At 36.0% G+C, this 21,632-nt stretch overlaps 1 long non-coding RNA gene across 1 annotated transcript in view; it reads right to left on the bottom strand.

Annotated features, from left to right (window-relative positions):
* Positions 1-21,400, bottom strand: part of LOC141570486 (uncharacterized) — a 76,897-nt gene extending 55,497 nt beyond the window's left edge. Inside the window, exon 1 of the long non-coding RNA XR_016019666.1 lies at positions 21,244-21,400. This is a non-coding gene — a long non-coding RNA (uncharacterized LOC141570486). The remainder of the gene's footprint in view (positions 1-21,243) is intronic.
* Positions 21,401-21,632: the final 232 nt, after the last annotated feature.

Genomic DNA, 21,632 nt, shown 5'->3' with positions numbered 1-21,632 from the left:
ATAACCAGTAACTGGAATAGAATCTGGCCAGTTGTGGAGGATTATGCATATGACTGATAAGTAACAGTCAAGTACTCCTAACATTGAGATACTGTGTCTCTAAGACTGATGTGGAGATATATTTTTATCATTATCTGAAAAGTGGTGGTTATCTGCAGATCAGGGGTTGGCAAATATTTTTTCTTTCTTTTTCTTTTCTTTCTTTTCTTTTGTGTGTGTGTGTGTGTGTGTGTGTGTGTGTGTGTGTGTGTGTGTGTGTGAAGGATCAGACAGTAAATATTTCAGGCTTTGTGGGCCACTTATGAAAACATTAGTTGCACATTATTGTTTTCTTCAAAATCCTTTAAAAATGGAAAAACTATTCTTAGTGAGTAAGCTGTTGCACATAAGTATAAGTCAGCCTTACAAAGTTTGCCAACTAGTGCTTTAGATCACAAAAGGTCAGAAAAACTGCCGTAGATAGATCTTTATGAAATTGCTCCTCTAGACAAGAACATTCTCACTAAAATGGACTACACTTAAAAGTTTTAATTACAAAATTAAAATATATCCCAAGATAAAATGATAGGAAAAATACAGTTATCTTATGATTAATAAAACTTTGATTTTGGTCCTCATCATAAATAGTATCATAATAGAATATATTTAAAAAAAAGAAGAAAATCTGTTTAATAATATTTCTCAAAAAAGCATGGGATTGGCATAAAAACAGACACACAGGGCAGTGGAACAGAATTGAGAACACAGAAATAGACCCACTTACATATGGGCAGGTAACTTTCGATAAAGGAGCCAAAAACATACAATGGAGAAAAGAAAGCCTCTTCAATAAATGGTGCTGGGAAAATTGGAAAGACACATGCAAAAGAATGAAACTAAACTATTTTCTTTTACCACACACCAAAATTAACTCAAAAGGGATCAAAGACCTAAACAAAACACCTGAAACAATAAACTGCATAGAAGAAAGCATAGATGCTAAACTTATGGACCTTGGGTTCAGGGAGGATTTTATGAATTGACTTCAAAGACAAGGGAAGTAAAAGCAAAAATCAATGAATGCGACTATACCGAACAAAAAAGCTTCAGCACAGCAAAAGAAACCATCAACATAACAAAGAGGCAAACAATTGAATGGGAGAAAGCATTTGTAAACAATGCCTCTGATAAGGGGCTAATATCCAAAATATATAAAGTACTTGTACAACTCAACAACAAAAAAGCAAATAATCTAATTAAAAATGGGCAGGGGACCTGAACAGACGCTTCGTGGGAGAAGACACACAAATGGCCAACAGACATATGAAAGAATGCTCAACTTCACTAGCTGTTAAAGAAATGCAAATGAAAACCACAATGAGATATCACCTCACATCGGTTAGAATGGCTATCATCAACAAGACAAGTAAAACAGTATTGTACCATAGGGCCTGTGGAGAAAAAGGAATCCTCATACACTGCTGGTGGGAATGAAAATTGGTACAACTACTGTGGAAAACAGTATAGAGGTTCCTCAAAATTTAAGATTAGCATTACCATATGACCCAGCAATTCCTCTTCTGGGTATCTACCAAAAAAACTGAAAACACTTATCAGTAAAGACATATGTACTCCTATGTTCATTTCAACATCATTTGTGGTGGCCAAAACATGGAAACAACCAAAGTGTCCTTCAATAGATGATTGCATAAAGAAGATATGGTGTGTATATATATATATATATATATATATATATATATATATATATATATATATATATATATATACACACACATACACACACACACACACACACACACACACAATAGAATATTACTCAGCCATAAGAAAAGATGAAATACTGCCATCTGCGACAACATGGATGGATCTTGAGATTATCATGCTAAGCGAAATAAGTCAGACAGAAAAAGTTGAGAACCATATGATTTAACTCATATGTGGAATATAAAGCTGAAAGCAACAAACAAATAAGACAAACAAACAAGCAAAAACTCAGAGACACAGACAACAGTTTAGTGGTTATCAGAAGGAAAAGGGGGAGGTAGAAGTTGGTAAAGGGGGTCAAATTCATGGTAATGAAGAACTGACTCTGGGTGGTGAACACACAATGCAATATATAGATGATATATTATAGAATTGTACACTTGAAACCTATATAATTTTACTAATCAATGTCACCCAATAATTTTAATATAAACTAAATAAAAATATTCCTATTTGGACAAGTTCCAGAAGAGTAAGAGTTTTAAATCACAATGTAAAAATGATCATCTTCAATCTAACCCAACTTACTCTTTACTTGAAACTCACTGTTGTGTTCATACTTACCATCTTACTATATACATCCACTTGCAACAAAAAGAAATTCCTTAATAATTCCATTCTGGTAATAACGAACATTTAGCACATATCAAATCAACATTCAAAATGCTGATGGACAGTGATAAGAATTGGATACCAATTATAATAAAAAAAAATAGTCACAGGGATATAAAGTACAGCATAGGAAATACAGTCAATATTATTGTAATAACTGGGTACAGTGCCAGATGGGTAATAGACTTATTGTGGTTATCACAATATAAATGTCTAATCACTATGTTTTGTATATCTGAAATTAAAGAAAAAAAGAAATATTTCCTTTGTAGATATCAGAGAAAGTCTTTTTACCTAGGGAAGATAAAACAACAGATGCTTTCAGCAACACCATCATTAGCTGGTGGAGCCCAAGCATCATTAGATATGACCTAAACAAACAGAAAGGTCGATTTGTAGCTGAGTTTGATATGATGTTCAACCATTCATAGTTGTGAATAAAAAGATGCATTACTGATGAATCATATATTGACTGAACACAGGTGACCATCTAAGTTGCTACCTTGCCTCTTCTGAAATTCTACCTCCTCATACATGGTGCTGATATACTGATAACTAATTTACTGATTCTGAAACCAAATATACATACATATATATATATATATATATATATATATATATATATATATATATATATATATATAAAACTCTTCTCAATTCTAAGTAAGAAGGTCTTTTTTATATTATTAGAATGTTCATATGTTCACAGTAGGAGAGAACTATGAGTTTGCTGTGTTGTAGAAGTAAGGCTAAGAAGGCATTTATTGCTGAATTTCTCAAACCATTTGGTATTGGAGAGCTTCATCAATCATTTATCTGTGTGATTTATTATTTTTGTTTCATTTTTTCCACCTATAAAAAAATAAACAATTTATAAGTAACCTGAGTAAAGATTCAATATGAGTGACAAATATACACTTCAGAATACTGTTTTTAAAACTCCTGAACAGAAAGTTTCTATTACCTTTCTGTGCTCCAAAGAAAACCCAATATACTCATATCTCAAAAGCCTTTTGGTACAGATTTGTGTTTTTAGCAAGTGGAGAAAAATCAATTGCACATTTTCTTTTTTAAGGGAATATTTTAGTTAATGCTTTCAATAGTATTAGTTTCTTCTCAATTTATGAACTGCTCTATTTGTGAAAAATTACTCTGGGCCAAATACTAAAGCAAGCATTTAATGTAGGGTTTCAGTCTCATTAATGTTCTGTTTTCTGGTTCTTGGTAAAATGTATTTTCGTTCAATAAATTTTAATTACTCACCAATGGGATGTAAAGCCCTATTTTGTAATAGGCATATTATGGGATACTAAGATGGTTCAGGGATAGTCTTTGTTTTGAAAATGCCTAGCTTTAGTAAGTACAGCCACCAAGACATCTAAAACAGTGTTAAAATAAACAGACCTATCACTTAACATATTGTAAACAAAATAACTGTTTCTATCATGATAGTTCACTGGATATCTTGATCTTGCCATACAATGATAGAACAGCTGCTGTCCAAATGTGTCGTTCATAGCTTTCTGGTTATACATGTGACAATAAAAAACCTTACTCTTACAATTAGCTGCTGATATATGAAGAAGAGACAGGCACACAGGTATATATAGAGAGCAAGAAAGTCATAAACTATAACTAGATTGCCAAGCAATATGAAGTCAATTATGAAAATGGAAAGTGAATAGAAGTGCTTTGAAAACATGCCCAATTTCTAAGGTAAATCATTCAATCTCTTTGAAGATTTGCAAATGCTCTAGGGTTTTTATACAGGTTATTTACACAGATAAAGGAATTTGTGATCATATTTTATTCTCTTTTATTTAGAAATGATTTTCTATTCTGTGGAATGTGCAAGGTATGATTAAACATTTTGGGAGCAATTAAAGCTCTCCCTTGTTTTTATGGTGGATTCTTCTAGACAGAACTATAAACAAACAGCCTAGTCCTCTGTGGGTGACAAGAGTGTACGTGTTTGATTAATGGTTAGCACTGATGACACCTGGAATTGAAACAGTTGGAGCTGTACCTCAGGAAATGCTTCAAGGACATGAGGAAGCATCATCTGAAGCAAAACAGATGCTGATAACAGAAAAAAAGTTACATCCAGGATGAAAACTGTGGATCAAGGAAGTGACTGAATGTAAATAGAAACCAGAGGGCAGAATGCAGAGCAGGAAAAGGGCTGAAAAAGAACTAAAGCAGTGGGCCTGGCAGGTGGCACCTGCTCTCACGAATCAGCCTGTCATTCTGCCTCTTTTCCCTCCTCTCCAGTCTCTCTCTGGCTGGCTCCTCTTCAGTTTCCTCCCCTCCAGGTGGGTCCCCCCCAATCATTCACTTCTTTGACCTCTACTCTTCCCTTTTTATCTGAAGAATCTCTGTGGCTTGCTCATTTGGCTTTCTTTCTTCCTCCCTTGCCTTTTTTCCCCCCCCATTTTTGTTTCTTTTTTCTTTTTTTCCCCCTGGAGGATGTGACCTATATTTCCCCCCCCCCAAAAAAAAAAAAAAAAAGTTATAGATTTGTTTTTAAAAACTGGATGTGCATTTCTGCATAGTGGTATTTATAGTGATAACATTTTAGTTATTCAAGACTAATTTATGAAGAGGATCTATTACTGCAAGCCCCATGGGGCCACAATAGTCATAGCGGGATTTTCAAGGTAATAGAGGTCCCAGTTCTTCATCAAGACTTATGTTCAGGTGTCTTTATAAGTGTATTTGTATTTAAAGTGGAGCTGATACTGCAGTTTTGAGGGTGGAAATTTACCTCACTGAGAACTGAGATTCTGGAATGACTGCTTATGAAGAAATTGCTTTACATCTATGTCATTAAACAAGTTTTTTGCCCTTTTGATATATTTTCAAAATGATTACTCTGAAGGATATTGGACAGGTATTTCCCAGTTCTCAAAGAAGATTTGTATCTGAAGAAAGAAAAGCACATGGTTCTACTAATGATGGCCGCTGAGGAAACAGACAACACAAAGTTATTTTATATGACTCAGCTAAGCTAGTGATTTGAAGACAGAAGAAAAAGCTTAAAGCAGTTGTTTTTTCCCCCAGAAGGTAAAGACAGACAAGTGTCCAGATAGACATAAACTATACTCTTAGTAAAAGACACACAATTACAAATATTCATGTTGCTTCTGATTGGACTATGATCTCTTTCACTCTTGTGAGTAAAAAAAAAATATATATATATATATATGGCTTCTCTTTATGGTGGAGTTAGGAAGAGACTAGACAGTAAGTGTTAGTAAAAGGGCTTTTGTCACCCAAAGGCTTTTTGATAAGAGTTAAAGTTCATAGTAAATATCTGGAATCAGTGAGGTGGACAAGCTTCAGGAAGACCAGGGTGACTCAAGATTAGGGTCACTCTGTGCTAATTTATTGATAATAGTGAAGAATTTCTGATTTATATAACTAATTTTAGGAAAGTTGTTATCTATATCTTATTATATAAATTGCTGTATTTAAGTCTTGATTCATTTTCTTAGTTAATCATTGAAGGTCAGGTTCACTGAGTGAATTATTATCCACTCGTGACAACATACTTTAACTGTAGTTACTGTACCAAGGGGGAAAAATCACCTTCTGACTCCACAAGCACTGACCATGTAAAACCCAAAGTATTTGTTCAGTCTATTTTTTAATACATATTTTATGCATTTTTTAAAATTTATTTTTCCGTTATAGTTGACATAGAGTTTGTTATTAACTTAACAAAAATTTATTTGAGTTTATGCCCTAGGCATTGGGGATATAAAAATAAACAGGAAAAACACAGTTTCTTCTCCTATAGAGAAGGAGAGAAAAAATCAAATCACAATTGATTCTACAAAGAGAAATTCATAAAGAATACATAGTTCTGCTGTGGATGGCCTGAAAAGGTGGCTGGTGTTTCAACAATGGAATGCAATGCGATATAATTAAAAATTTGAAAGCATGAGATCAAAGTGGTCAGATTTGCAATTTAGAAAGGCCTTGCTAGCTACCACCTGCATAACAGATTAGAGGATGATAAGAGTGGAAGCAGGGATATCTTTTGCAATTTTTCAGGCCCTTGATAATAAAAACCTGGCCCGAGGTGGTATAGTAGGTAATGAAGCAATGAAGAGATTTAAGAATTTCTGGGAATAAATCAAGATGATTTGGTAATTTATTAGATGTGAGGGGTAGGGAAAGAGAGAACTCAAGAATGACATTCAGATCTTGGGCACTTTAGTAAATGGTCAATCAAGGACATTTGGTTAAGTATTTGGATCTATAATCCAAATTCTAAGAGAAAAAATACAGACAATGGAGATACCAGCATAAAGATGGTGCTACGTAGTTCTGTCTATGACAGGGATTAATAGCCTAGAAAGCATCACAAAATGCTTTTAATGGTTACTAATGGAAGAAAATGGCAAATTAATAGGAATTCCCTAGGCTTGTTAGTTTCTAAGAAATTCTTTCATAAAATAATTAATTTTTATAAACTTATTTAAAATGAATTATTTAAAAATTATAAAATTATAAAAACTATTAATTTTATTGTACATACCCTGCATGGGAATATATATTATATAAAAGAGTGTGTTTTTCTTATTAATTTTTTTCATTTTTTATTTATTTAAACATGACATTTTAAAACAATGCACATTGTCAATCTTGGCCAATTTGATTATAACAGGAACTCTAAATAGGAAATCGCCAAGTGTTCACACTAAAACCACTTGTAGTCTCCACTAATTTAAGCTCAAGGGAGTTCCAAAATAACCAAATATAAGCAGTGTATTTAGTTCGTTGAAGACAGCTATGACATAGCTATTTTAATTTGCCCTGATCGAAAACTTGCTTGGACCAGTGATGAGCAAGTTATAGTTAATGAACTTTCAGATAAAGTGACTCAATTAATTTTAGTTTGTTATTTACAATAAGCCTTTTCCTAACATTTCCTCTAACTTATCTTCAGTTTGCTCATGACTTGTGGATGCTTATCTTTGACCCATATTTATCTTCTGAACTCTAGATAAATTAGGTAGGGTGATATTTTGACATATGATTTAAAGTTGTTTCCTCAACATTTTCTTATAATGTTTGCTCCGATATTAATTCAGTCATAACTCATTACCTCAGGAAAGAGATGATGCAATAAAAAGCAGAAGTAAATCTTAAGGCTTTTCGATTTCAACAGTCTATCTCTCAAGAGAGTATAGGGAAGAACTCAGGACATAAAAAAGAGATTTGAAAAGATATATCATTAGTCAAAGGGCACGGGCTTTCTATTCTGCAGACTAGATTAATTGTCTCTTGGCTGGGAAGGAAAATGAGTCAGAGAAGCAAAGAAAGCGGAGATATTGATGGCTCTCTAAGGAAGGTGTCTGTGCCCTCCACTCTCCAATCTCCCCACCACATCCAAACCAGGACCGAGTCCCAAGGCAGGGTCTGGAATCCTGCAGCATACAGAACCTGTCTTCCAGACCATTTCCAGACTTATATTACTGTGCATTGACTTACTAAAAGCAACATTAATTAAAACAATTAGGTTTTGGCTCAAGGATTGACTAATATATATCAATATAGAATAAGGAGCCCAAAAAGCACCAACGTGTATACAGACACTTGATAAGTAACAACACTGACACTGCAAACCAATGAGAAATGGATAGTCTTTGCAATAAAACTACTGGGTCAGTAAATATCTTTATTGGAAAAATTGAGACTTTACTCCTACCTCAAACCAAAATATCAATTCCAGGTGAATTATTTCCCTAGATGTGAATGTTAAAACAATAAAGCCTTTAGAAGATAATATAGGAGGACATCTTCATGACCTTAAACTTAGAGCAAGAAACGATTTCTTAAATAACATAGAAAAAGTGCTGAACATGGAGAGAAGGTCCAAGATGGTGCAATAGGTAAACATTATGCCTGTGACCTCCCAGGACCACATTGAAATTACAACTAAATTATAAAACAATCAACATCAAAAATCATCTGAAGACTAGTTGAACAGAACCCCTATAGCTAAGGATATAAAGAAGAGACCACCTTGAGACAGGTAGGAGGGGCAGGGTTGTGAAATGGGCTGACCCCAAACCCACAGTAGTAGTTGAGTATCGAGAGGGATACCTCAGTGGTGGAGGTCCCCCCGAAGAGGGAGGGGTCCCAGCCCCACACTGTGCTCCCCAGCCCAGGGGTTCTGTGCCGGGAAGAGGAATCCCCACAATATTTGGCAGTGAAAATCAGTGAGGACTCTATCTGTTAATTGTGGTGAGATGGAAGTCTGCGGGAAATCCAGATGCCCTCTTAAAGGGCACTTGAACAGACTCACTCGCTTGCAAACACTCACCTGGTTTCTAGTGGAGGGCAGCAACTTGAGAGGTGCCAGAGACATATGGGGAAACACTGAGTTGTGTGGCTTGGGACAAAAGCTGGAAGGACAGCTGCCATAGACCTTGTGTGGAGCCTGCCTAACATATAGCTAATAGGAGGGCACCATCTTTCCTATGTTGAACCCTCTCCTAAAAGACCAAATCTGAAACCACATTGGTCTGGTAAAATCTGCATTGCACATTAGTGACATCCTGGATCTTGCCCCACTCAGCTAGTGTTGTATCGCCCAGGGCAGTCTGAGCTCCTGGGCAGCCGGTCCTGCCCCACAAGCTGTGTAAGCCTTTTACAGCAGCCAATGGCCCACGGTGGCCTAGAAAAGTTTTGGTGGCAGATAGTCAGCTACAGCTGACACTGCTGTCTCTCTTGGAAGGCTCTCTGGGATTTGTGGGCCCAAGGTGAGTGGTGGCTGGCCACAGTGTTCTCTGGGCATTTTGCAGAAGGATAACAAAATTATCACTGGCAGAAGAATTAAATTTGTATTAACTTTGGGCCATGGGCCATGCTCTGTGATTCCTTGGGACAGTGCCCTGGCCAGCTAGTGATGCATCACCAGAGGTACTCTCAACACTGGTCAACCAGCCCACTCCGCACGCCTAGGAGGTCCTTTTGGTGGAGCCTTACAGGGAGCAGGCAGGTGCAAAGAGCCCTAGGAAAGCCCTGGGCCTTTTGCTAAGCTGCCCCAGGCCCAACAGTAGTTGCAGCTGACCTCAGTTCACAGTGAGGTCACTGTGACACATCTCCAGGTATAGCACAGGAAGCAACCAACTACACACAGCTTTGAGGTTCCCATGAGGTAGCCCTGGGCCAGTAAGCAAAGCTGAAATTGGCATGCATGGCATGAGACACCAGAAACAACACACCCAGAGGTCACCTTCAGAACACACGAGAGCACTACCTGATTAGCCCCACATGTGGCACACCTATACCCAAAGGGTGGTCTCAAAGGGCACAAGAGCTTGCTGAGCAAATCTATCTCTGGGGGGGGTCAGTCCCCATACAGCAGCTCATACACTGTGGGCATAGCCAGTCAGCCTGAGAGTTAATCCCACTCACTGACATGCCAAAAGCAATCAAGACTCAACTCAACAGGAGAACACACACAAGAAACACAAGGGACACTACTGGAACACATGTACAGGTAATTAGGTAGACTATTTAATCAGACAGACACAGGTAATGTGCCAAAGGACCACACAGGATACATACTACATAAGGCCACCCAGCAATGACTGAGAGACATAGGAGATCTACCTAATACATAAAAGCAAACACAGAGAGGCAACCAGAATAAGGAAACAAATAATATGTCCCAAATAAAAGAACAGGTGAAAACTCCAAAAAAAGAACTAAATGAAATGGAGGCAACTGACCTACCACAGAGAGAGTTTAAAACACTGATTATAAGAATGCTTCAGGAACTTAGCAAGAACTTCAACAAAGAGTTAGTAAGTATAAAAAAGGACATAGAAACCATAAAAAAGAACTAGTCAGAAATAAAGAATACAATAACTGAAATGAAGAATACACTAGAAGGAATCAACAGAGGATTAGATAAAGCAGAGGACTGAATCAGTGATTTAGAAGACAAGCTAGCAGAAAACACTGATTGAAACAATAAAAAGAAGAAGAATTAAAAAAAAATGATAGTTTAAAGGACCTTGGGACAACATCAAGCTTAACAACATTCACATCATAGGAGTACTATAAGGAGAAGAAAGAGAGCAAAGGATCAAGAACCTATTTGAAGAAATAATGACTGAAAACTTCCCTAACCCGGTGAAGGAAATAGACATACAAGTCCAGGAAGTACAGAGTGTCCCAAAAAAGATAAACTCAAAGAGGCCCACACCAAGACACATTATAATTAAAATGGCAAAGGTTAAATACAAAGAGCGAATCCGAAAAGCAGCAAAAAAAAAAGACAATTAGTTACTTACCAGGGAGCTCCCATAAGACTATCAGCTGATTTCTCAACAGAAACTTTGCAGGCCAGAAGGCAATGGCAGGAAATATTCAATGATGAAAAACAAGAGCCTATAACCAAGACTACTCAACCCAGCAAGGCTATCATTTAAAACTGAAGGAGAGATAAAGAGCTTCCCAGACAGGAAAAAGCTAAAGGAATTCATTACCACCAAGGCAATGCTACAAGAAATGTTAAAAGGATTTCATTAAGAAGAATAGAGAAAACAAACAAACAAAAGAAGATCAAGAATATGAATAATAAAGTGGCAACACCTATATACCTACCAATAACCACTTTAAATGTAAATGACTTAAATGCTCCAATCAAAAGACATATGATAGCTGAGAGGATAAGAAAATAATACCCATGAATTTGCTGTCTACAAGAGATGCACCCCAGATCAAAAGACAAACATAAACTAAAAGTAAAGGGGTAGAAAAATATATTTCATGCAAATGGAAATGAGAAAAAAATATGGGGTAGCAATATTTATGTCAAACTAAATAGACTTTGAAATGAAGACTATAATAAGAGACAAAGAAGGACATTACATAATGAGAAAGGGATCAATCCAACAAGAACACATAACCCTAGTAAACATGTATTCACCCAACATAGGCACATCTAAATACATAAAACAAATATTGACCAACATAAAGGCAGAAATTAACAGTAAAACAATCATCGTAGGGGACTTTAACAATCCACTGACACCAATGGACAGATCTTCCAGGCAGACAATCAAGAAGGAAACAGCAAAAAAAAAAAAAAAAAAAAAAAGAAGGAAACAGCAGCCTTAAATGACACACTATACACTACAGTAGATGGATTTCATTGATATTTTTAGAGGATTTCATCTCAAAGCAGCAGAATATACATCCGCTTCAAGTGTACATGGAACATTTTCCAAGACAGCTCACATGTTAGGCCACAAAAAAGTCTCAAGAAATTTAAGAAGATTGAAATTAAATTAAACATCTTCTCTGATCACCTGGTATGAAAGTAAAACTCAATTACAAAAAAACAAAAAACAAAAAACAAAACAAAACGAAACAAAAAAAACCCCTGAAAAACAGAAACACATGGAGGTTAAATAACATGCTACTAAATAATGAATGAGTCAACAATGGGATCAAGGAAGAAATAAAAAAGATACCTTGGGAAAAATGAAAATGAAAACACAATGACATAAAATCTATGGGGTACAGTGAAAACAGTCCTATGAAGGAAATTCATAGGAATGGAGGCCTCAAGAAACAAGAAAAATCTCAAATAAAGAATCTATCTTTTCACCTAAGAGAACTGGAGAAAGAACAGCAAACAAAGCCCAAAGTAAGTACAAGGAAGGAAATAATAAAAATCAGAGTGGAAATAAATAAATGGAGGCTGAAAAAATGAAACAAAAAACAAAAGATCAATGAAACAAAGAGCTTGTTTTTTTTTTGAAGAGAAACAAAATTGACAAACCTTTAACCAACTCATCAAGAAAAAACAGAGGAGCCAAATATATAAAATTAGAAATGAAAGAAGAGAAGTGACAACAGACAACACAGAAATACAAAAAAAATTAAGAAAATACTATAAGCATCTATATACCAACAAATTGGGCGATGTGGAAGAAATGGATAAATTCCTAGAAATATACAATCTTCCAATGCTAAATCAAGAAGAAACAGAAAATCTGACGCAACAAATTAGTACTAATGAAATCGAATCAGTAATCAACAAACTCCCAACAAACAACAGTCCTGGACCAGAAGGCTTCACAGGTGAATTTTAACAAACATTTGAAAAAGAATTAACACCTATTCTTCTTAAACCACTTATTCCAAAACATTCTAAAGGAGGGAAGGCTCTCAAGCTCATTTTATGAGGTCACCATTATGCTGATTCCAAAACCAGTCAAAGACATTACAAAAAAAGAAAACTATAGGCTGATATTCCTAATGAACACAGATGCAAAAATCCTCAAGCAAATATTAGCAAACTGAATTCAGTAATACATTAAAAGATCATGCACCATGATCACGTGGGATTTATTCCTGGTATGTAAGGTTGGTTCAATATCTGCAAATCAATTAACATGACATACCATATAAAAAAATAAACATGGTCATTTCAGTAGATACAGAAAAAGCATCAGACAAAATCCAGCATCCATTTATGATAAAAATTTTCAGAAAAGTGATAATAGAGGGAATATATCTCAACATAATAATAGAGTCTATATATGACAAACCCACAGCTTATATCAAACTTAATGGGGAAAAGCTAAAAAGCATTCTCCTTAAGATCAGGAACAAGACAAGGATGTCCACTTTCACCACTTTTATTCAACATAGCATTGGAAGTCCTAGCCAGAGTAATCAAATAAGAAAAAAAAAAGCAGCCAAATGGGAAAGGAAGAAATAAAACTGTCATTATTTGCAGATAACATGATACTATATATAGAGAACCCTAAAGATTCCACCAAAAAATTGTTAGAACTGATAAATGAATTTAGCAAAGTAGCAGGATACAAAATTAATATTCAGAAATTGATTGCATTTTATACATCGATAACAAACTATCAAAAAGAGAAATTAAGAAGACAATCCCATTTACAATTGCATCAAAAAAATAATAAAATACCTAGGAATAAATTTAACCAAAGAAGTAAAAGACCTTCACTCAGATAAGTATAAGACATTGAAGAGATAAATTAAAGAAGGGAGAACATATACCATGCTCATGGATAGGAAGAATTAATATACTTCAAATGTCCATACTACCCAAAGCAGTGTACAGATACAATGCAATCCCTATCAAAATACCAATGGCATTTTTCACAGAACTAGAACACATAACCCTAAAATTTATATGGAACCAAAAATGACTCTGAATAGTCAAGGCAATTCTGAGAAAAAAAAACAAAGCTTGAAGCATCACACTCCCTTGCATCAAATTATACTACAAGACCATAGTAATCAAAAGAGCATGGCATTGGCATAAAAACTGACACATAGATCAATGGAACAGAATAGAGAGCCCAGAAATAAATGTACACCTATACGGGCATTAAACTTATGACAAAGGAAGCAAGAATATATATTGGGGTAAAGACAGTCTATCCAATAAATGGTGTTGGAAAAACTGGACAGATACATGCAAAAAAAATGAAACTGGACCACCTTCTTATACCATATACTAAAATATGAATTAAATAAACTAAAAATGAATTAAAGACTTAAATGTAAGACCCAAAACCCTACAACTCGGAGAAGAATACACAGGCAGTAAACTCTTAGATATTACCCTTAGTAATATTTTTACTGATATATCCTCTCAGGCAAGGGAAACAAAGGAAAAAAATAATAAATGGAACTAACTACATCAAACTAAAAAGTTTATGCACAGCAAAGGAAACCATCAACAAAATGAAAAGACATTGTACTAAATGAAAGAAGATATTTGCCAATAATACATTTGATAGTGGTTAATATCCAAAATTTATAAAAAATTAATACAACTCAAAACCAAAAAAGCAAACAATCCAATTAAAAAGTGGGCACAGGACCTGAACAGACATTTCTCTAAAAAGGACCTACAGATGGACAACAGACATATAAGATGCTCAACGTCACTAATCATTAGAAAATGCAACTAAAAATCACAACAAGATACCATGTCACTCAGGTCAGAATGGCTATCATAAATAAATCAACAAGCAACTGGTGTTAGTGAGGATGTAGAGAAAAGGGAACCCTTCAGCACTATTGGTGGGATTGCAAATCGTTGCAGTCACTGTGGAAAACAGTATGGAGGTTCCTCAAAAAAATAAAAATAGAACTACCATATGACCCAGAAATTCCACTCCTGGGTATTGATCTAATGAAATCTAAAACACTAATTTGAAAAGATATATACACTCCTATGCTTAGTGCAGCACTGTTCACAATAGCCAAGATATGGAAATGACCAAAATGTCCATCAATAGACGATTGGATAAAGAACTTGCGGTACATACATACAATGGAGTATTACTCTGCTGTAAAAATGAATGAAATCTTATCATTTGCAACACCATGGATGGACCTAGAGGGTATTTGCTAAGTGAAATAAGTCAGACTAAGAAAGACAAATACCATATAATTTCACATATAAGTGGAATATAAAGAACAGAATAAACAAATGAACAACAACAAAAAAAGACTCATAGGTACAGAGAACAAACTGATGGTTGTTAGATGGGAAGGAATTGGGGGACTGGGTGAGAAAACTGAAGAGATTAAGAAGTACAACTTGGTAGTTACAAAATTGTCATGGGGATGTAAAGTAAAGCATAGGGAATATAGTAATAATATTGCAAAAACTATGTATAGTGTAAGATGGGTACTAGACTTATCATTGGGGATCACTTCATAAATTGGTAAATGTCTAAACGCTATGCTGTACACCTGAAACTAATATAAAATAATATTGAATGTCAGCTATAATAATAATAATAATAGTCACAGGATATAAAGTACAGCATAGGGAATACAGTCAATAATACTGTAATAACTCTACAGTGTTACATGGGTAGTAGATTTATTGTGGTATCACTTTGTGAGGTATATAAATGTCTAATCACTATGTTGTTTTGTACACCTGAAACTAATAATAAAAAAATAATTTTTTAAAAAAAGCACTAAGCATAAATTAAAATGGTACAGCCCCAATTCTGAAAATGGCTTTGGCACCGTCTATAGGAGACCTTTAGCTGCTCCTCAGCTAAATCTCCAGGGCACACATTTGGCAATCTCTGTGGGTAAGGACATCCTCCAGAAACAACACTGCAGCAGTAACTGATGCAGATTCTTCGAAGACCTCCTGACCCCTTCATTCTCAGTAGTGAAGGCTGACTTTGCAAGTTCAGGGATAGAAGTAACTATTCCAACTCTGTAAGGAACAAATCTTAAAGCCACATGGAAAAAGAATTTAGGAAAGGGAAGCATAATTTTCTTGGACCCAGAAACCCTAAATGATTCTGTGAGTAACAGAACCATTGTAGCTCAATTGTAATTTTTTTGGAGAAAGAGAATTTAAAAACAGCATCTTTCCCAAATGGCTTCAATTTGAATTCCAGTGAAAGAAACTTGACAAAAATCCATGAAATGAAGTCAGGATTAGTCAATGTTATATTGGAAGTCATCAGTATGATAAAGCAAAATAAATAAATAAGTAAACAAATAAATATGTAACTAAATAAATAAGTAAATAAATGTTTGGAATTCAGGTGGTGTGATTTTATACTAATCTATAACTAAATTAGTAAAATTGTTATGTTTTATAAGGTTGATGGATACAAAGTCAATATCGACAAAAATTAATTATATTTCTAATATCAGCAGTAAACACTTAAATTTGAAAAACAGTACTTTCACAAGAACATAAAAACATGAATATCTAGGAATAAATCTCACAAATTATGTCCAAGACCTCTATCCATAAAACTATAATCATCACTGAAATAAAGGAACAAATGTCTAAATCAATGAGGGACTATATGACTGAAGGAAATGAAATCATTCCCGTGTTCATTGCAGCATTACTTACAATAACCAATACATTAAAACAACCTAAGAGTTTGTTGATAGATGAATGGACAAAGAAGAAGTTGTGAGATATATACTCGTATGTATGTGTGTGTGTATATATATATATATATATATATATATATATATATATATATAAAAGGGAATATTATTCAGCCATAAAATGGACATCCTTCCATTTGTGACAACATGGAAGGGCATTATGCTAAGTGAAACAAGTGAGACAGAGAAAGACAAATACTGTTTGATCTCTCTTATACGTGGAATCTAAAGAAACTGAACTCATAGAAACAGAAAGTAGATTGGTGGTAGTGGCCAGTGCAGGAGTGGGGTGGTGGGGTAAATGGGTGAAGGTGGTCACAGGGTACAAATTTCCAGTTATAAGATGAATAAGTTCTGGGGGGAACCTAATGTGCAGTATGCTGACTGCCGTTGACGGCACTGTATTGTATACTTGGAAGGCGCTAAGAGAATAGATCTTAAAAGTTCTCACACCACACACACACACACACACACACACACACACACACACACACAAAGGTAACTGTGAGGTGATGGATGTGTTGACTAACTTTATTTTGGTAATCATTTTGCACTATATATGTGGATCAAAACATCACACCTTACACCTTAAACAATGTCATATGTTAATTACATCTCAGTAAACCTGGAAAAACAAGATCTGTCCTTTAAAGATTTGAAATAGTTACCTCTGTCCCTGAATCTGCAAAGTCACTACAGGGAATGATTAGATTCAGAGATTTTCAAAGAGTCTGTATCAATAGCTGCTGTGGTGTTGCTTACTAGATGTCCTTACCCACAGTGATTGTGATAAGTTTGCCCAATGGAATGGAAAAGGCTGAGAAGCAGCTGAAGACCCTTTGTAGAGTGTGTCAAGGACATTGGAGGATTTGCGGTTGCATCATTAGTTGCTAGACATGTTTGAATCTCTATCACACTCCCAGTTAGCTGTAAGCATTTCCTCCAGAACGTTCTTCCCTATTGCTGACTGACTCCAAGCACATTTGGCTGTCTGTGTAATGCTATTGCTTCTTATTGCTTTTCTGCTTGTTTTGTCAAGCTGCTTCAAGGTTTCTGTAAAATGTTTTCTGACTCTCCATCCTTGCTTTTGGTACATGACACTCAGTGTGTAGTGAAACTTAAAAATGTTTGGCATCTGTAAATCTTGAGGAAGATAATGGTAGGGATTAACTGACGATTCCAAGTGTAAATTTTGAGGCAAATTCTAAATATGACATTTTGCTTTTTGTAAACTTCCTTTTTTTTTCATGATTATATTTTCATTTTACTTTTTTTTTCTTTTACTCAAAGCAAATTAGTAATGTGGTGGGGTCCTCTCAGGAAGAAGACTCCGAACAGAATACATAGTCATACTCTAGCAACATCAAACATGGCATGTGAAACCACACAAACTCGGGATACTGTTAACCATCCAGGTGGGAGGTCTGCCTCTAAAAAGCCAACACAGTCTTCTTACTGTCTCTCACTTACTGTCTCATATATCAGCATAAACCAAAATAATTTGGGCTTCTATTTTCAGTGTATAATTTGGTTTCTTGAGATGATGTTGAACTATTTATATAACAAACATCTAGACATTAAATCAATACAACTTTTCAATGGTTGTTGTTGCTATGCTGTTAATGCTGAAAAATACATTGTACATTGAATTTTCAAAAACATAAGTCTATGTCAACAGTCAAGTAACACCATCAAACAATATTCCCAGATCTCATATTTTTATCATGGTGTTACCTCAGGATATAACAGGAGGTAAGCACAAAGTGCTTTCCCTCTAGGGTTTACACCTGGTGGAGATTTCCAGAGAACCTATAAGGATGGTGTTCCATTGGCCAACTGGCAGGAGATACCAGGAGACATTTGAAGGAAAGACACTTGAAGTATACAAGCTAATTCCTAGATCAGAGATATATGGAATGTGGCAATTTTGAAACAATGGAGTATCTGTCTTTACTTTTCCTAGGGAAAGTGGGAGGGATGTGGGAAAGAGGGTGGTTAGTGAAAGGACTGCCAACCATATAATACAAAGTAACTTTTTAGAAGTTTACCTCCTTTCCCCCACTAAAATCAATCACCTGGGTATTTATTCAGGAGATACAAAGGAGGGTCTTTTACCACCTTGTGGTCCTTGAGAAGTGCTGACAGGATGGAACAAAACAGAACGTGGACTAGCCTTAGAGAGCTGAACCGGAGGCGAGATCTGCTGCCTCCTGAGCAGAGCATTGCAGCTCCCAGGAGTCACCTCGGCAGTTACAGCAGAAAAAACGAGATTTGCTCCCACATGCATATGCATAATAGAGAAAGTCGACTCAGAAAATTACTGTTTGTTTCTGCTCTTCTGTTTCCATTTTTACTCCCAGGCCAATATGACCTGGGAATTGCAGATTGCATAAAAATTGAAATACTCTCTTGAGAAAAAAACAAACATACTCCTCAACTTTCCCTTGGCCCATATTCTTTCATAATTTTCCATCTTCTCAAATAACGCTTCTTATACCTGAAACATCTCTCTTGCTTCTCTGCCCCTCAACCTTGTTTTACTCACATCAGTCAAGGCATAGTAGACACGTAAAATGTAATTGTAAGTCACATCCTTTATCACTTTTTGCACATTACACAATTCCTCTGCCCTCTCACCGGGAGGTACTCCACTCTCATGCCCTCTAGACACCCAGATGCAGTTCTGCCCTAAACTGCTAAAGCAGCTTCCTATCTGCAATCATGATCCCGTCGGGTCTGTCCTCTGGAAACTACCAGGGTTATGTTTGCAGAACGCAAATCCGATTATGTCGTCTCTTTAACTGAAAATTGTCTCTGGCTCTACAAGGAATATACTAGAGTTCGCAAACCTGGAGTATGGGGATAAAGAGACGAATGTGCGATCTTCAGGGAGGTCAGTGAAACCTCTGGCACTACGGTATACTTCAAGAGTTATTTTATGAACATTGAGTATATTTTTTCAGAAGAGTGTCAAGAGATTTCAACAGATTCTCAAAAGAGTCTGTGCTGTGATGTGGTCTCCTCCCGCCCCCCAAAATATAAAGACCTCTAAAACTCATCAGGGTGTCATTCCAGGCCCTTTGCAATCTGGTCAATGACAGCAGTGCAGAGCATGAGACGTGGATAGCGTGGGATACTGAGGATAATGTAACATTTTAGTCTGGCAGTCCTGGGTTGTAATTCTGGTTTGATTATCTGGCTGGCTGGTCTTAGAAATGCTCCTTTCTAAGCTTTATTTGGCCTGTCTGATAAATGGAATAATATTCCTCTTCTCACAGGACTGTTTTAGATATTAAATTTAATAATAATATGCAGTAACTGGGAAATAATAGACACTCAGTAAATTGTAGCTTCCTGACTATAATTAAATCTTTGGACATCCATAGAATACTTGTAAAAGCAGTACCCTAGACCTACCTAGTGATAAATCCCTCATTTATCAGTTGGAGTTCTTTTTTTTATTTAATTTTTAAAAGGCTTTTATTAAAATATAGCTAGCATACGATATTATCTAAGTTTCAGGTGTACACCATAGTCACTCAACATTATACACGTAAAGAAGTGATCCCCATGATAAGTCCAGGAACCATCTGACACTGTATCACACTATCACAATATTATTAGCTATATTTCCTAAGCTTTACTTTTCATCCCCATGATTATTTTGTAACTACCAGTTTGTATTTTTTTAAGCCCTTCGCCTTTTTCACCTGCCCCATAACTCCCGTTCCGTCTATAAATCTAGTACCCATCTTATACTATGCATAGTTATTAGATCAGATGGAGTTATTTTTGTTTCAAGTTACAAAAAGTCCACATCAAATTGGCTACATTTAAGGGACTATATCAGCTCATGTAGTTCAGAGGTACACTATGCTTCAGGTGCGGTTTGTTCAGGATGCTACCTATAATTTTCTATTATACTCTCAGCTCTGTCCTTCTCTATGCATCAGCTTCTTCCTCAGGCTGGTTTTCCTCATGGTGACAAAGTGACTGCAGCGTGTCCGGCCCTTACAACTGCATGTCACACCATCTAGACCAAGGAGAGCATGCGTGCCCTGGAATTCCTAGCCAAAGTCTGAGATTCCCTCTGCTTTGACTGAGATTTCCCTCACGTATCAAGGCCTTGAGCCAACCTCCATAGCTGAGGTTACATCTTTAGTCTTAAGCACCTCTTAAATCATTGGCATCCCCAAAGGGAATCAGGGACACAATGGAGGGCAAAACTTACAACATTCAGCAATTAAGATGACAGACACAACAACTCATCTGAACTCATACCAGCCTAATCAGAACAGACTCCAGTTGGAAGCAGCCTGTATTCCTCGGCTGTTACTGGAAGCTGAGTCTCAGCTCACCTACGGGAATGGTGAAGGTGAGAAGGGTTTGCTGTTGTGGAAACTCTCTGGGATTCCCTGGGCATACCTGCCCAATAATGAGCTAATCCTTTGTTCTTCAGGTCAGCCTTTTCCGTTAGAAAATCAGGATTCGACTCGGGCTACCTGCTAATGAGCTTCTCCTTGAAAACCAGGTATGTACCAAGAGAGGAAAAAGGCAGATATTAGGTTTCCTGTTTTCCAGAGAGGAAGAAATCATTGAGGAGAAAAAATAATACTGATTCTGATTTTAAAAATGTTTGTAAAAAATTCTATTTTAAAAACATTGAGTTAGTAATATATACCAGTCACACACAGAAACACTTAGAAATGCATTAGTTGATCTGAAATCATTTCAAGCCATTTCCAAAGTTTAGCAATCTTGAATTAATTTTTAATTCTACAGTAGGAAGACCTATTAACAAAAACTGTTTGCTGTTCTCTAGTTTTGTTTCATATTAAACTATTTATAAATCACTTCTCAAACCCAACCCAGGAATCCAAACTGTATCACAAAACAAAGCCTTACATTATGAAGAAACATAACTGGGCGACTTTGTTTCTCCTTTGCCTCCAAGTTCTGCTTTCCTCAGCTGTGGGTCTGGGAGCTCTCCAGATGCCAACAGGGTGGGGGAGTTGTAACACAGGCTTGGCATATCAGCCTCACCACAGATTCTTGAAGAGGACGTTAGAGTAATAATGTGAGTGGGCTGGAATGTGGGGAGAGTGGCTGCTGTTCGTTAATTGTATGTAGTATTTTCTTTTGAAATATCAAATTGAAATGAAAATAAACTAATGGTTGCCAGAGGGGAGGAGGGTTGGGGAACTGGGTGAAAAGATGAAGGGATTTAGAAATACACATTAGTAGTTACAAAATAGTCACGAGGATGTAAAGTACACGATAAGAATATAGTCAAT

Source organism: Rhinolophus sinicus, chromosome 17, assembly GCF_057876585.1.
Source record: "Rhinolophus sinicus isolate RSI-liver-muscle chromosome 17, RSI-T2T, whole genome shotgun sequence".
NCBI classification, from domain to species: Eukaryota; Metazoa; Chordata; class Mammalia; order Chiroptera; family Rhinolophidae; genus Rhinolophus; species Rhinolophus sinicus.
The sequence above is the reverse complement of the archived record's forward strand: the minus strand, read 5'-3'. Positions and strand labels throughout refer to the sequence as shown.